This window comes from Bidens hawaiensis, unplaced genomic scaffold (genome assembly GCF_021521415.1).
Source record: "Bidens hawaiensis isolate Kalapana, Puna unplaced genomic scaffold, B.hawaiensis_p1.1 tig00001758_1, whole genome shotgun sequence".
NCBI classification, from domain to species: Eukaryota; Viridiplantae; Streptophyta; class Magnoliopsida; order Asterales; family Asteraceae; genus Bidens; species Bidens hawaiensis.
The window spans coordinates 478,990-494,753 of record NW_027491099.1 but is presented as its reverse complement, the minus strand read 5'-3'; positions in this window follow the sequence as shown (position 1 = coordinate 494,753).

Sequence of the window (15,764 nt, the reverse complement as noted above, 5' to 3'; positions counted from 1 at the left end):
AACTCATTAAATCGGTTCGTATAACCCAAGTGGTCTGCCCCCCTGTATCTCCAGGTTCCACAATTCGTTTTCTAACTTCTGCAGTTCGTTTTTCGGGCAGAAATGTTCCAGTACAAGGGCCTTGAGCTCTGCCCAGGTCATGCGGTTTGTCGCTGCCTGACCGCGAGTTTGCACTATTGTGTTCCACTATGTCAAGGCATGGTCCGTGAACGTGCAGGTAGAATACTTAACAACGTAATCCTCAGGGCAGTTGCTGATGTTCACAACATACTCTATCTTCTCAATCCACTTAACCAACCCATTTGGTCCCTCGGACCCGCTAAATTCTAGGGGCTTGCACAACATAAAATCTTTGATTGAACATCCCTTTGTTGCAGGAGTCGGTTCAGTGCGGTTCGTTTCTACACTAGGTATAGGGCCATTACTTTCTGTAACGACCACCTTAGGCGGTGCGTCATTACTCGGAATCGGGTTACCGTTCGGTGGAAGGTTAACATTTTGTTCCCCATCATTATTGGTGGTCGTTTGATTGCTCGCAGGGTCTGGATTGGTCGTATTGTTAATATTGGCGGCGGTGCGCGATACTATATCCGGTATCGCCGCCTCTAACTGTCGAGCAATCAGACGGTCCACATCCGCTTCTGACATTCGGGCTGACCGTTTTGGTGCCATTCTACACAACATTAAAAAAAATACATATAATTAATACAAATTCCAATCTCGATACATAACACACATTCCATTCATTAATAAACATCAGTACATATTACATAAACATCAGTACACATTACATTCCTGCCATCATCACATAGATTAAGTTTTTATACATCGGTCCTACATCGGCATCATTTCGACATAACCCGCTATAGGTCAGTGCTTGAATGATACACCAAAAGTATCTACAATGACATCCCCAAAAGAGACCCCCTATGGGCTAGTGGCTGTACTATAACTACCCAAGATTCACTCTATGTTAGCATCACCACTAACTGCTTACACAGAGTATCAAAAAGCGGACCCTGACTACTACCACCCTAACACAACTAAGCATGGTGGTATACCAACCACACCAACACTGCCACCATCGCCACCAACACCGCCAGCAAACCCCGAATCCATGTCTCCATCCGGTCAATCATCCACTTGGAGTATGCGCCCTCCCTCCTCAGCTGAGCAATCGCATACTGGCTGTCCAGTATGCAGTCCGCCAAGTACCTCCTCCTCTGGATACCCACCGTCAAGGCGATGGTGGGCTCAACCACCTGCTCGGTGAGCACTCGGAGCCATGCAGCCTCGGAGGAGGGACGCTCATCCCTCTCCGGCCTAGGGGTACCCCACACGGGTGGAGGCACAGGCTCGGGCTGGGGGCGGGAGGACTCGCCCCTGTGGAAGGTAGGTCTAGGTGGGGTAGAGGTAGGTGGGACATAGGGGACACTGATCCGCGCCGTGAGGCGGGATCCGGGTCTGGGAGGGGGTAGGGGTGGCCTGTGGTGCGGGTGGGGTGGGGGATCTGGCAACCCTAGTAGGGGAGGACAGGCTAGTACTCCTACGGCTAGTCTCACTAGGCTCAGTGTTGGATACTAGGCGTAAGCTCTTAGAGTTCCCGGAACTGGTCTCCTCCGGGTCCTCCTCCACTGACAGACTTTGTGATCTCGACATCCTTACCTGTATACAAGTTAGCAGACATATAGTTCCTTCCATAATGTAAATCATAATTAAATTAATATACACATACTTATACAACTTTGCCACATAAAAATATTATCATATACTTACACATATGTTGCCGATTTTACCTATTAATGTTCCCCGTGACTTCCCCTAAATTCCCTCGTGCGGACAAGTCTGTTATTATGTTCCGGACTATAATAACTCACTTGTCCATCCAAGTTCATCCAGATCTCGTCACTATAAATTATTAGTTGATATTCAGATCCTATAATACTTGAGCTACTAGTTATATTTTAGGTATCTTTTAAAGACATCCTAATTCTTTATAACCAATGGCTCTGATACCAACTTCTGTGACACCCCGTAACCGCAGCGGAAACATAAACGGGGTGCAACAGACACGTCTGATATCAACAGCATTGCTTATAAAGAAAGCACTACTACATTAATTTACACCATATTACATTGTTCCGAGTTTAGTTATCGTCTAGGCGTTAGCACATAAGTTTTACCAACAGTACATAATATTTAATACAAAAAGATCATTAAGCTTCCACAAAAAAAAAAAAAAAAAGCACGCTTCGTCAAGCATGTAGTAATTATTCCAGTTTGAGGGTACCTAGAAAGCATGTAAAGAAAACGGGTCAACTACGAATAGTTGGTGAGTTTCACTAGTTTAAATAAACAGTGACAAATCATTATAATAATCATATATTAGCGATGTAATTATGCTGAGCCCACAAGTGAAACCTCTGACTATCCACATACAACCCCGTGGCATACTCCGCCCACGAACCTTCCCCAAACCGCTATGCCTAACATTACATAGCAAAATAAATAACAACAAAATAGACATGTGCAACTGGCTGGGAAACATCAGCAAATCCATGCCGGACCAGTTGGGTTTGTCAGACCAATAGTACTATTCACACTCTACCGGCTTTTAGCTAATCACTCGTGTTGCGGGGCCTTACAGTGTTAGCAACTCAGACAATCACCATCTTAGTACATTTCCGTACGATTCCCGTACAATAAAATATATATAAATACACGCAAATCCATGCGTTCAGTATGTACTTAAACATTTTAATAGTAACATTCTTTCCGCCCCGAGAAAATATTTAAAAACAATTCAGAAAAAGGGGCTCGTGAAACTCACCTTATCGCAAGCAAGTAGGTAACACAGTACGCAAGCTACTAGTCCGGGTCTGTAATACGATCCCTAAGTTTGTTACTATACAATCACTATTAATATAACTTTAACCGTGTTAACCGGTACATCTGGGGACACTGTTAACCCAGTACTGTACCCGTTCCGGGGGCAATGTTAACCCAGAAACACTTCTCCGGACTCAGATTGTGATATCGTTTAGAGTTCAATAGTAAAAATTACTATTAGTTCGTTTTCCCCGTTTTGCGTGCCTAGCACGGTTATCCGTTTTTACGTTTAAAAAATGAGTTTGGTCACACACGACCCGAAAATAGTTGTTGACTGATAATTTAATTAAAATTGTGAAATTAGAGCTCGGTTTAGACGCCCCGATTGGCCGCGGGACCCGTTTCCGTCTTTAGTGTACCGGAAACTGTTAAATCGGATAAAATTACCCAAATCATCCAAATTATTTTCGGATGATTTATTTTTACCTATTTAACTCAGTTATATGAAAATAGTTCCTTTTTAGGGTTTTTATACACCAGTCAGCTCGTTTAAGCGAACCTTACCGGTTTACGCGTTTTAAACTTTAAAAGTTTGTTTTTTTAGCACAAATAATTATCCGTTTAATCTCGGATCTTGAAATTTTGCACAAATCACTTTTTGACAGTGGGGAATTTTATAAAAACATTTCCAGAATTAATTTTTATATTTAAAATTTATTTATCTATTTTTAAACACCATTTAAACACTAAATATGTCGTAAATACCAAACGACCTTAGAAAAATCCCAAATTTTTCCTGGATGACCCCTGCCATCCACATAGTCCCCTGTAATTTTCCAGAACCAAAATCTCTTTTTACATGCCATTTTCACTAAAACCGAGCTAGAAAACCCTAGAACTCGTTTAACCGAAAAACCTACTTAGACTTCTCCAACTGACCTAAAATTTTGTGTGTCACTTTTACATGTTATAAAAAGCTTATCATGAATTTTCCAGAATTTATCATGATATTTAAATAGTTTTCACAATTTTTAGCCAAAACCGAGCATTAAATTTACCAAATATTCATCCTTTGTCCAAAAATTACCAACTTTTCACAGAACTCATATTTTCATGTATTTAACACTTCTGTAAGATTTCATGACCTAACTCTAAACCGTTCACAATCTGTCCAAAAACTCATAACCGAACATAAACCGAATATACCTTTTGTTCTCCGCCACTACTAGCTACAAACTCGTCTTTCCGCCTTATCTACCACTAAATACAGAACCTACAACCAACATACCACAATACCAAGCAAGTTACACTCACCATCAAGCCACTTACACTATAGTTTCGGTTATTGTTTCAAAATTAAAGTTTAAACCGTAAAAATTCGTTTTTGGTTCGTTTAACTCCTTTCTTGGACCAAGATCCCTTGTATAACCCGTATACATCACTTGATCATGCAAGAATCGGTTTTCATCTCGGGTTTTCACCCTTTTTTTTCACTTGAAACCTCATTTTCTTGCAAATAAACTCAAGAAACGAAGATGAAAACGTAAATAACTCGATTTTTACCTTGCTTTGTCTTCAAAATCTTTGGATTTCTAGAGAGATGATGGAGATTGGTTATTTACTTGAGAAAATGAAAAATTATGGTGGAATTATCCACTTATGGCCGTGAGTTTGGAGGGGGTGGGGTGGGGCCCACCTCCTTCATTCTAGTCCACAAGTTTGGATTTCCAATTGTGGATAACGTTTTGGATCAACTCAGTTCGGTTCGTTTTTCGTTTTAACGTTTAATTCGGCTTTTAAAAATGCATTTCATTTAAACCGGTTTAATACATTTAAAAGTTTAAACCATAACCCTTGTTTACTTAAAACACCATAATAATATTATTTGCGCATCTTTTTCGGCTTGAATGATGGTATCTTGCTCGGTTTGGTATTCATATTTCGTTTAACGTACCGACGTATCGTTAAATCGAAATTCTTTTTCTGTGCCGTACTTTACTTATCCCGAAGCATTAATGCTTCGTAAAAATCACTAAATATTATAGATATCATCTATAACTGAACCCTCGATTCGATCGGGTTTCAATAACTATCAATCGATTAATCGTATATTGAATACGATAAGTTATCTAATCAAGTATAATCAATTTTGAGAATCATATATCCTCGTGTAAACACATCAATAAATCGTGCATTCAATAATAACTATAACGTAAATAGTACATGCCGGTTAGGGTCTACCTGATTTCGTCGGAATCGTTACAAAGAATTTGCACATTGGAGTTCCACCAAGTGAGAGCAGAATCTTCCAGTGTTCCAGCAGCAAATTTGACCCTACTGACGGGTGGACAGTTACACATCTCGAAAGCTGATTCGGCCTTCTCAGCCCAACGCAGGAAACCTATGGCTCCCTCAGTGCCCTTAAACGAATTGGGCTTGCAATCCAGGTAGTTCTTGAAGGTACACGTTCCAGCTGTACCTCCGGCTTGATTTTGAACATGTGCGGCTAGAGCGGCCGCCGCATGGTCATCCAGTAGAGCTTGGATTTATGGTGCGGTCATGTTGAGCTAGAGCTACCGCGACCACGTCCAGCGTTTCTTCCAGACATCTCCCTTCCATCTAGGTGTTATCATCCTGAGATGTCATCGTCTGAGGACACCTCTGAGTGTGTCTCTGGCTCAGCCGGTTCTTCCTCCGGTTCCTCTTCGGGTTCCTCCTCGGGGTCTTCCTCGGAATCCTCCTAAGGTTCCTCTTCGGGATCTTCCTCGGGTTCTTCCGCAGGCTCTGCCTCAGGTTCTGCTGCGTTCTGAGCAATTTGCATCTGTAAGACATCGCAACGTTCTAGTGCTATCTCTGTCCGGGTTCTTGCCACATGGAGTTGCTCTTGCTAGTCTATCATCTCTACTTGCATTTTCCTCATGATCTTCATCTGCTTATCATTAGCATCTTGCATTCCTTTCAAAGTCGTTTTCAGGCGGGAAATTTCCTCCCTAGCCTCGGTTCCATCTCTTATCAATCCGGGAATGTCCGCTCTCGCCGAGCGCATAAAACCCACGTCACGCTCTATACAAGAGACAACAGCCACGAGAACTCGCTCCACTGATTCGGTTATGGGTGGTAGGGTGTTGGGGTAAGCAGGACGACTCAGGTGAGGTAGCGGGGGAACTTGTTCGCGATAAACCATACGTTGGATTAGACTCGGGTGCAAATCCCAGCTAACGTCGTCGTCGTACATGCCTCCGGATAAGCGATACCTCTTCGGTGCAGGGGCTTCTAGCTCCGGGACTACTCGGGGTGGCGATGAGGTAGGTAACTGCGGTTCCTTTCCATGAGCATGAGTCATCTGATCGGATGATGATGATGGTAGCGTCGACATCCCTACAGGTAAGCCGTGTATGCGCGCGTATGAGTGAATGAGGTAAAGAGATAAGATAACGAGAGACTAAGCAAAATATATATGCATTGCGTATAATTATAACTAATGGGTCGTTGCGGTTATAGTCTAGTATGCATGCAGTTTCTAGTTCGCTATAACCAATGGCTCTGATACCAATCTGTCACACCCTCAAATTCCACTAACGGAGTTTTACCGTCAGAGGGTGTGAACTAACAGGATCGGAATCATTAGTTATAATCAAACCATAAATAAAGTTTTCAAACCACGAAAACGTTTAACTGTTAATAAGTGCGGAAGCGTAAAACCTTTAACCAAACGTTGCGTCATGCAGGACGACTTAAAAATCCAAATAATAATAGTATAAAACAAGTTTGCGTAAACAATAGCGTTCAAAGTAATGCATGATCCTATACCGCGCGCCCGCCTCGGCTACCTGAGAATAACATACTAAAAGTGTCAACACGGGGTTGGTGAGTTCACAAGTTTATATAAATAAAGCGTTTGCGTTTTGCGTTTTGCGTTTGCGTTTAGCGTTACCAGATAATGTTAAATCAATTATATATCTATAGGTAGCTAGCCTATAAAGCAAGTATTACTAAGTGTTCGACACCGAAGCTGACTGTTTATCATGTGCCTTGCCACCAGGTCTATCCCGACTATGGTAATGTGTTAGCCAAAATTACACCCACTCGACCTCCAGTCGAGCTTAGCGTTGGGTGGGGTTTGTCAAACCCAGTAGTACTACTCAACAGTGACTCGCTATTATCCAATACAAAACGGTTAGTTGTGTGAAGGACTTCAGTTGTTTCGTTTGCCACTTAGCCTTTACAAGTGATATATAATAAATAACAAAATCTAAAAGCGTTTCGGAGTATGTATTCTCCCCCAAGTGAAAAGAGTTTAAAAGAGTTAAAAGGGGAACGTGAAACTCACTCTTTGCGAAAAATTCCCAAAACAAGTCACCCAAGTGATGTGAGTCGCAGAAAACCCTCACTAGCGTTCTAAAACAACAAGGAGATTTTCTAAGTGTCGGAACTATTATCGAGTCTCTAGACTCGGCAAATAATACCTATGCACAAGATACGTTTCGTGTTTCGTTTGTGAATCGTGTGTGTCTCAACAAGCACATTAGTGATACGTTACGTGTGTGAACAACTATTTACGTGTCAAGTATTAATAGTGTACATTTCTAGCAATTATTCCCCGCAAGGTCAATTTGGTCAAAACATAACAATTATCTAGCAATTAGCACGTTTCATGTAGTTTCGTATAGTTCAGCAGCTAGTTTCATCAAGACAGAATTCTACTTGAAAGATTACTCTATTCAATAGATCACAACATATCAAATAATTCACCAAAAATCGTCAAAAAAACATACATGAGTTAGGTTTCCAGAACTATTTTTATTGTATTTTTACTCCACATAATTTACTCACAATGATCAAAACATTACAGCAAACTCACAGCAGTCAAAATCATGAGCAAAAGAATGTTATTTGTTATTCCCGTTAAATGAAAAATCCAACTAATGCAAGACCAATTGGGTTAGGTTCTTAACTCAACAAGTTAACTTCCAGAAGTGAAACCAACCCATTTGGTCTTGTAGTTCATGAGATATGATATTTAGAAAACAACCTAACAGCAGGTCTCACAATTCAGATTTGCACTTCAGTTTTGTAAAATAAAAAAAGTTAACTTTTACTCGTCTAAAAATTACAAACTTTAACTTTATAGAAACTAGACTCATTATAGTACCCTGTAGTGTTAACAACCTCAGCCAATTTCCGCATTAACAATTAGTTACAGTTGTCTAAACATAACTTACAATCTGTCCAGTACCAGTTTTGACCTTTAATCATATTTAAATCGTTTGAGTAACCAAAACACCTCCAAATTAGGCGTGGTTAAACTTTCTGAAAATTAGACTCAGAGTACTACCTTGCAGACTCATAAATAGTTCAGTTTGCTTTTATATTTAACAAGTTACATGTCTTTCAAGTTTAATAATCTCTGCTGTCAAAACTCAGCAAGCACAAACAATCGTCTAACATGCATCCTAAGCATACGACATATCTCCAACCATGTAATAAACATAATTATCCACCAAAATCAGTAGTAACCCTCTAGGGTTTACAAACAATCAATGATTTAACAATCTTTCACCGTTCAAAATCACATATGATCATCTAAATCAATAACCAAAGCATAATCAATCATCATCTAGCATAAATCAACCCTAGTTCATCTTATTCATCAATTTCGTGACATAGGGTTTTAGATTAACCCATTCAAGATCAAAATTAAACATGTAAAATACATAGGATAGTTGTTTATACCTTCCTAGCACCTTAATCTTCAACCAAACTTGAAGAATCTTGTGTGTATGTGTGTGTTTGTTTTCGGCAGCCAAGAGAGGGAGAAGGGAGGGGGGCCGATCGGGATTAGAGAGAGGAAGAGAGAGTTAGGGTTTTGTTATTATTAAATAAAAACATGTTACATCAAGGTCCCTCAAATTTTAAATATTACTTTTCTAGCCTAAAGTAACTTGTTTGCATCTTGAGTTAGTGTTTTAAATGATATTATCAAATAACACATAAGCCTAACACATAATTATCACATAATTATTGTTTGGATGTTTTCCGTTTATTCACCAATGGTTTGCGTCAACTCGTTTGCGTTTCGGTGCAATCCCGAAAGACTACACATGTAGTAGTTGTCAAGCGTCATTTAAAATCTTATTTTAAATGTAATGAGATGTGCGTTATAGATCATGTGATCTGAAGTTTGAATTGACGGAGTTTGAGTTAACGGAGTTAACCTGAAATTGACGAGTGTCACAGAACTAGACTTAAGTTATGTTTCCTCCTGATTCGTTAAGGATGTTTAACAAATCCGGGAGTGATTCGTTAAGTTTATTATGTTTATTGTATGTAACAAAGTGAGTAGCTAGTTCGTTACAAAATGTGTAACGAACTAGACTCGACTTCTATATATAGTGGAATCATTCCACTGTTAATTTAAGTTTTGAGTTAAGATTATCGAACCTCTGCAAATTTGTTCTCTCAAATCTTCTCTGTAATATTATACATACACATATATACAATCGGTACTAATATATACATTAATACATAATCGGATAAGAACATCATGAACTAGATCCTTATAGTTATTATAATCTATCAGATCTGAGATCTGATTAAGGTATTCTCAAGTGGTATCAGATCTTTCGGTGTTCGATTGCTCTTGATTCGAGTGTTAATTCGTTATTAAGGACTGATAATTGTTATTTTCGTATAAGTTTGTGAACGGTTTGAGTTTGGACCAAATTTAGAGAGAATTTGTTTAGTTTATGGATTGATTGGATTGGATTTGTGGTGTGTAAGGTATTTGGAAAAATTTTTGATTTAGAATTGGATTTTGGATTGGTTTGTGTTATCTTTTGGTTAGATCTGGTTTTGGCCTAAAAAGTGGATTGTGTTGGTTGATCGGATTCGAGTTAAGTGTTAATTGATTACGGAATTGATTGAGTTGTTTTTGCTTGGTATTTCCGAGTATTTCAATAGGTTAAGTGAATGATATGGTAATGTATTGAGGCATTTTTACGGATTGGTCACTGGGTTAAGCGTTCATATGTTATCCAGAATTCTGGAAATACATGATGAAGATTTGAAGATTCGTTAATCTTTAAGCCACTTCGTTTACCTTGAAACTAACTTGTTAGTGTTATATGCTAATTCGTGGGTGGTTCGTTACTCGGTTCACTACCTGTTCTAATTCGTGTCAACCGATTCTTGTGACACGTGTCTAAGTTCGTTAACTTTAACTCCAACAACTTTTGCCACGTGGCAACCATTGTCAGAGTTTGTTACAACCGGTGTAACAACCTAATTCGCTATAAGTTGATTTGTTATCAACTGTAGGTAATTCGTCACCTAATTCGTTAAGAGTATTTTAGTGATTCGTTATAGAAAATCAACAGTTCAAGATCCTAATTCGCTAAATCTACGCTTATTGATTCGTTAAAGAAAACCATCTGATTCGTTAACCTATTGAGTCAAACTAATTCGTTATTTGACTTAATTCGTAGACCAATTTGCTAATTCGTTACCTGGACAATTTTCATTTCGTTAGTTGTGATTCGTTAACCATTGTTTACAGTTCGTTAATTCTCCTGTTCACAGTTCGTTAATATAATTTTAACCTTTAACCCTTGGAGTTTGAAAATATTGACAGTTAGCAACATGGCTAGTATGTATGCATTAGCCTCCCAAAATATGCTAATGCAACAAATGTTGCCACTGGATACCGAGATTGGTTCATATTCAAAATGTCCCCGTTTAATGAATTTCAGCGACTTTGCTAAGTGGGAAACTTGCTTCCGTGCTCACTTAGGGTCAGTTCATCCTGATTGTTCATATTGCTTGGATGAGGTTTATATCGTTCCTATGATTGGAGATGAGACTATTGGATTCATACCAAAAGCTATCTCGCAATATTCAGTTGAAGAGAAGAAAGCCTTAGAAATTGAAACGAAAGCTTATTCTACTCTCACTATGGCTATAACCGAAAACATCTTTCACCAAGTTGGTAGCATAAAGATGTGTACTTCATTATTCCAACATATTCGTACGAGGAGTATGGGTAACACTGCTGAAAGCAAAAAGGTTATGCTCAAGTTTCAATTTAGAAACTTTAATCTACTTAAGGGTGAGACTGTAGAAGAGATGAGAACCAGGTTTAATCATTTGATAGCTGAGATGGATAAAATGAAGTTGGAAACGTCTAAGGTTGATAAGATTGGCACCATTAAAAGTGCTTTACTGAGTTCTTACTCGACTTTCTTGATGGTTCTGAAAGAGAACAATTACTTCAACAATGAAGACGGAATTTATGCAAAAGATCGAAGCACGAGAATACGATCTTAAATGTCAAAAGTCTTCAAAGGATAACCAAGATCCTGCCTTTTATGGTGGAAGAATGCCATTAAGTTCAACAATTTCTCATATCACTGCATTTCTTACAAAAAATGCAAGTGATAATGCAACAACGATCTATAATGATCCACGTGCTTGTTTCTACACAGCTGGAATTTTTGGATCATCTGGTGTTTCTGGGTCATCTGGAGGATCTGAATATTCATCACCTGCAAATCAATTCTCATCACAATCAAATTTCAATATGAGGGAGGCAGAACAAAATTTTGCTTTTTTGTCTGCCTTCATGACTTCATACGAGAATTTGGTTAGTAGTAAGATTGCAACGAGCGATTTGACTGATGAAGACTATGATCAAATTGATCCTGATGATTTGGAACTAATGGACTTGAAGTGGAATATGGCTATGATAGTTAGGAAAGTGAAAAATTTATGCAGAGAACGGGTAAAGATCTTCCGTCATTGAACAAGAAGTTGGGTTTTGATAAATATAGTCAAGTGTTATAACTGTCAAGAGTTTGGGCATTTTGCTAAAGAATGTGATAAGCTGAAGAAGGAGTATACTGGTCCCAGAAAACAAGATCAGAATTCATCAGGTAAAAGTGGAAATGATGCGGGAAAATCTATTGGAACTAAACCATCTTCATCTGGGTCACAAGCAATGCTCTCTAACTTGGATAGTACTGATTGGTCACAACGATTGCTGTGCCATGACAATCAAGCTGATTTAGGGATGTTTGGATCAAGTGAACATTTTCAAGATGCAAGTGGGAGTGAGCTTATTTTCTGATGCTGATACTGAGTCTGATTAAGATGATTCAAGTGAGAAGCTTCCAACCACTTTCGCATGTATGGCTAAAATCAGTGATCTAACCACGTCTGCTTACATGGCTAAGCAAAATGAGGTTAGTACTTAGTCTTCTAAATTATCTGTTAAGGTTTCATGTGCCGATTTTGAACTTAACAAGCCTAAGATAGATTCCTTAAAACTTCAAAATGATAATTTTCTAAAAGAGATTGATTCTTTAAAGGACACTTATAGGCAATCCTTAACCCCTCAAATGAATTCAAGAGAGAAAATTGAGGCCTTAACTATAAGTAATCATGATCTTAAGGCTGAGTTATCTGTTAAAATGACTATCAATAATTAAAAATTTCAAGAAATTTTGAAACATAGATCAAAGATAGCCGAGCTTGAGAATGAGGTTCTTGAGTTAAAGAACAAATTGGGAAAATTCAGAAATCTTCCTTTTTGCTAAATGAAATAATAGAAGTATCTGGTAAGCAAAAAGATTCAAAGAAAGGTATAGGTTTTGTTTAAATTCTACCACCTTTTCAAAATGATTACAAACCAAATCCTTTTGCTAGAAAAGAAAAGGTTGTGATTGTTAAAGAACATGTGATTTCAAAAAGAGCAAAACCAGTCAAACCTGAAACTGTTAAATCCCGATCTACAATTCAAAAACCTCATGTACAAAGCAACAAAGTCTTTGTTGAGAATGTTGAAAAATTCATCATTGAAGATGTGTTTGAACATGAAATAATACACAAGAACAAGAACTTTCCAAGTTCTAATCACATTCTTTGTGAACCTCATGAATTTGAGGAGGCTGTGTATGGTTCGCACACAACTCTGGTTAAACAAGAAAATCATGTTAAGGTTAAACCAGTGAAAGCTAAGAAACAAGAAAAGCCTAAAAATTCTGATGAGGATTTTTTGCGTTTCATCCATCCTAATGTTTCCAAGCCATCAACTGGTCGTGTGTTTAAATTAAAAGGAATAGACACGATGTTCACTGAGAAATACATTCCAATTAGTATCATTAAACCGGATTGATTAAGAGTCTTTTTCACAATGAAACATCCAAGATTTAAGATCTTGAACGTCAGTATGCTCAAGCTAAAACATCAGTTACATCTGACCCCTTGACTAAAGCTAAGCAAGTCTTAAAATATGCTAAGAAAGTTCAGTTTGTAAAATCAACTGGAAACGATACTTTGCAAAGCTTTTTAAACTGCTCTAACCTAGATTTTTATTTGAGAAAGAAATCGGGGTCATCTGATGATTTGGATAAGAGCTTTGCCAAGAACGTGAGTCATCATCCTTCTGTGTCATATGTTACCGCTAAACCTCAAAACGATCATGTGGACATGCGAAGCTGCTTTCTTTGCGGTCAACAAGGTCATGTTGTGAGAAACTGTGGACAGAAGAGATCTCAAAATCTTCATCCATTTGCCAAAGATCAATCAAAACCAGTTCCTTTGATAAAAGGGATTCTGAAACGACCTGTGTCGTATGATGATGATACTAACATCATGTTCTCAAACGTGAATCCTCGAAAGGTAGTTCATGTGAATGAAACTTATGGTCAAGTTAAACAAAAGTTTGTTCCAACTGAACCGTTATGCAAAAATGTGAACTCAAATGTCGTTCAGGTTGCTTATTTAAGAGGTATGTCTAAGAAGCCTGTAACTTATTCTCAAGTTACTAAACAACAGTTGAATTCAACCAAGTTTAATGTTACTCATGGAAATCAAAAGGTGCCCAAGACTGAGGCTTGGGCTGCCTTTTTGAACTAATCATTTTCTTTTGTGTGTAGGGTACATCCAAGACCATTTATGGTGAAAACTAGATTATGGATAGTGGATGTTCTCGTCATATTACTGTAAATTTCGACCTATTAACAAATGTGAGAAATATTCAAGGGGGTTATGTGGCATTTGCTGGGAATTCTGGGGGTGTGATTACATTAGAAGGTGATGATTCAAATGGTCACATTACGTTTGAAAAAGTTAATTACTTTGACAAGGTAGACCATAACTTATTGAATGTGTCACAAATCTGTGGCAAGAAATACACTACAATATTTACTGGTAAAGAATGTCTGATTTTGAAACCGGGATATGTGATTCCCTAGGACATGGTTATCATGAGATCACCTCGATCAAATGATATTTACGTCTTAAATATGAGCTCTAAAGTATCAACATCTATCGAAACATGTTTTGTCTAAAAATCAACCGAGAAGGACTCTATTCTATGGCATCGTAAAATGGGTCACATTAAAGTTCGTAAGATCAACTATCTAATGGCAAATGACCTAGTTAAAGGTATGTCTTTGAAGAATTTTAAGTTATCCGACCAACATATTCCTTGCAAAAAGGGCAAACAGAAGAAAATGTCACATCCTTCTAAGTTGTTGAACTCTATTGATACTCCTCTTGAGACACTTCATATGGATCTTTTTGGTCCAGTGAATCGTGAAAGTATCTCTGGAGATTGGTATTGACTGGTAGTTATCGATGATTATTCAAGATACTCATGGGTCTTATTTATGAGTTCAAAAGACCAAACACCTGTTCTTGTTCAGAATTTATTCACTAAGATCGAATCACTATACAAGAAAAAGTGAGGATAATTCGAAGTGACAATGGTACTGAATTTAAAATTACTGTATTGAATTTCTTTTGTATACAAAAGGGAATTCATCGCGAATACAGTGCCCCATACGTATCACAACAAAACGGTTTTTTCGAGTGAAAGAACAGAACGTTGATTGAAGCTGCTAGAACTATGCTTGCTGATTCTAAGCTTCCTGTCCAATTTTGGAATGAGGCGGTGAATACTGCGTGTTATACCCTCAATCGGGATCTAACTGTTAAGAGACTCAAGAAGACAAGTTATGAGCTGTTGAATAATCGAAGGCCTAACTTAAAGTACTTGGAACCTTTTGGGTGTCCTTGTATAATGTTGAAGAAGGATGTGGGTAAGTTTGATGAAAATGCTACTGAAGGGTATTTCTTGGTTATGATTCTCCTAAGAAACAAGTATTTAACTTCACGTCTAGTTGTGTTGAGGAGTTGTACCATGTGGACTGTCAAAAGTACACCACACCTCCTCAAGGGAAAGGTCCCGAATGGATGTTTGACTATGATGGCTTATTTAATTCATTTACCCCAACAACTGATCAACCAGATGAAGACTTGGTTCGTGCTTACTTTGAAGAACAACTGGTAATTCCAAGATTTTCAAGTTCTAATGATGTTGAAGCTCCAACCGATGCTCCAACCGATACTCCAACTGAAGATCCTGATATGATTCTCCAGTTCTCTTTAATAATGCATCAACTTCTTCTGATGATACTCCAGTTGTTGATCAAGTTATTGAACTTAATAGTGATGATTCATCTAACGAGCTGGGCGAACATTACACTAATTTATTTGAAAATGTTACTGTTCCTGAGAATCCCACTCTTAGGATTCATAATTATTATCCGAAAGAAAACATTATTGGAGAACATGATGTGAGCGTTCAAACACATCATCAAGTTGCATCAACAAGTGAGAATAATGTATTATGTGCTTATGTAGATTTACACTAGTCTGGAATTGTAAATCTTGCTAAATTCACTTGCTTTCTATCCCAAGTTGAGCCAACGACGCCTCGTATGGCACTTCAAGATCCCCCTTGGGTAGAAGCCATGCAAGAAGAATTACAGTAGTTTGCACGTTTGGATGTTTGGGATCTTATCGACAAACCTGCTAAAGTCAAGAAGGCGACTCCGACTAAATACAAGAAGATTCCGACTAAGTTATTGAACTTA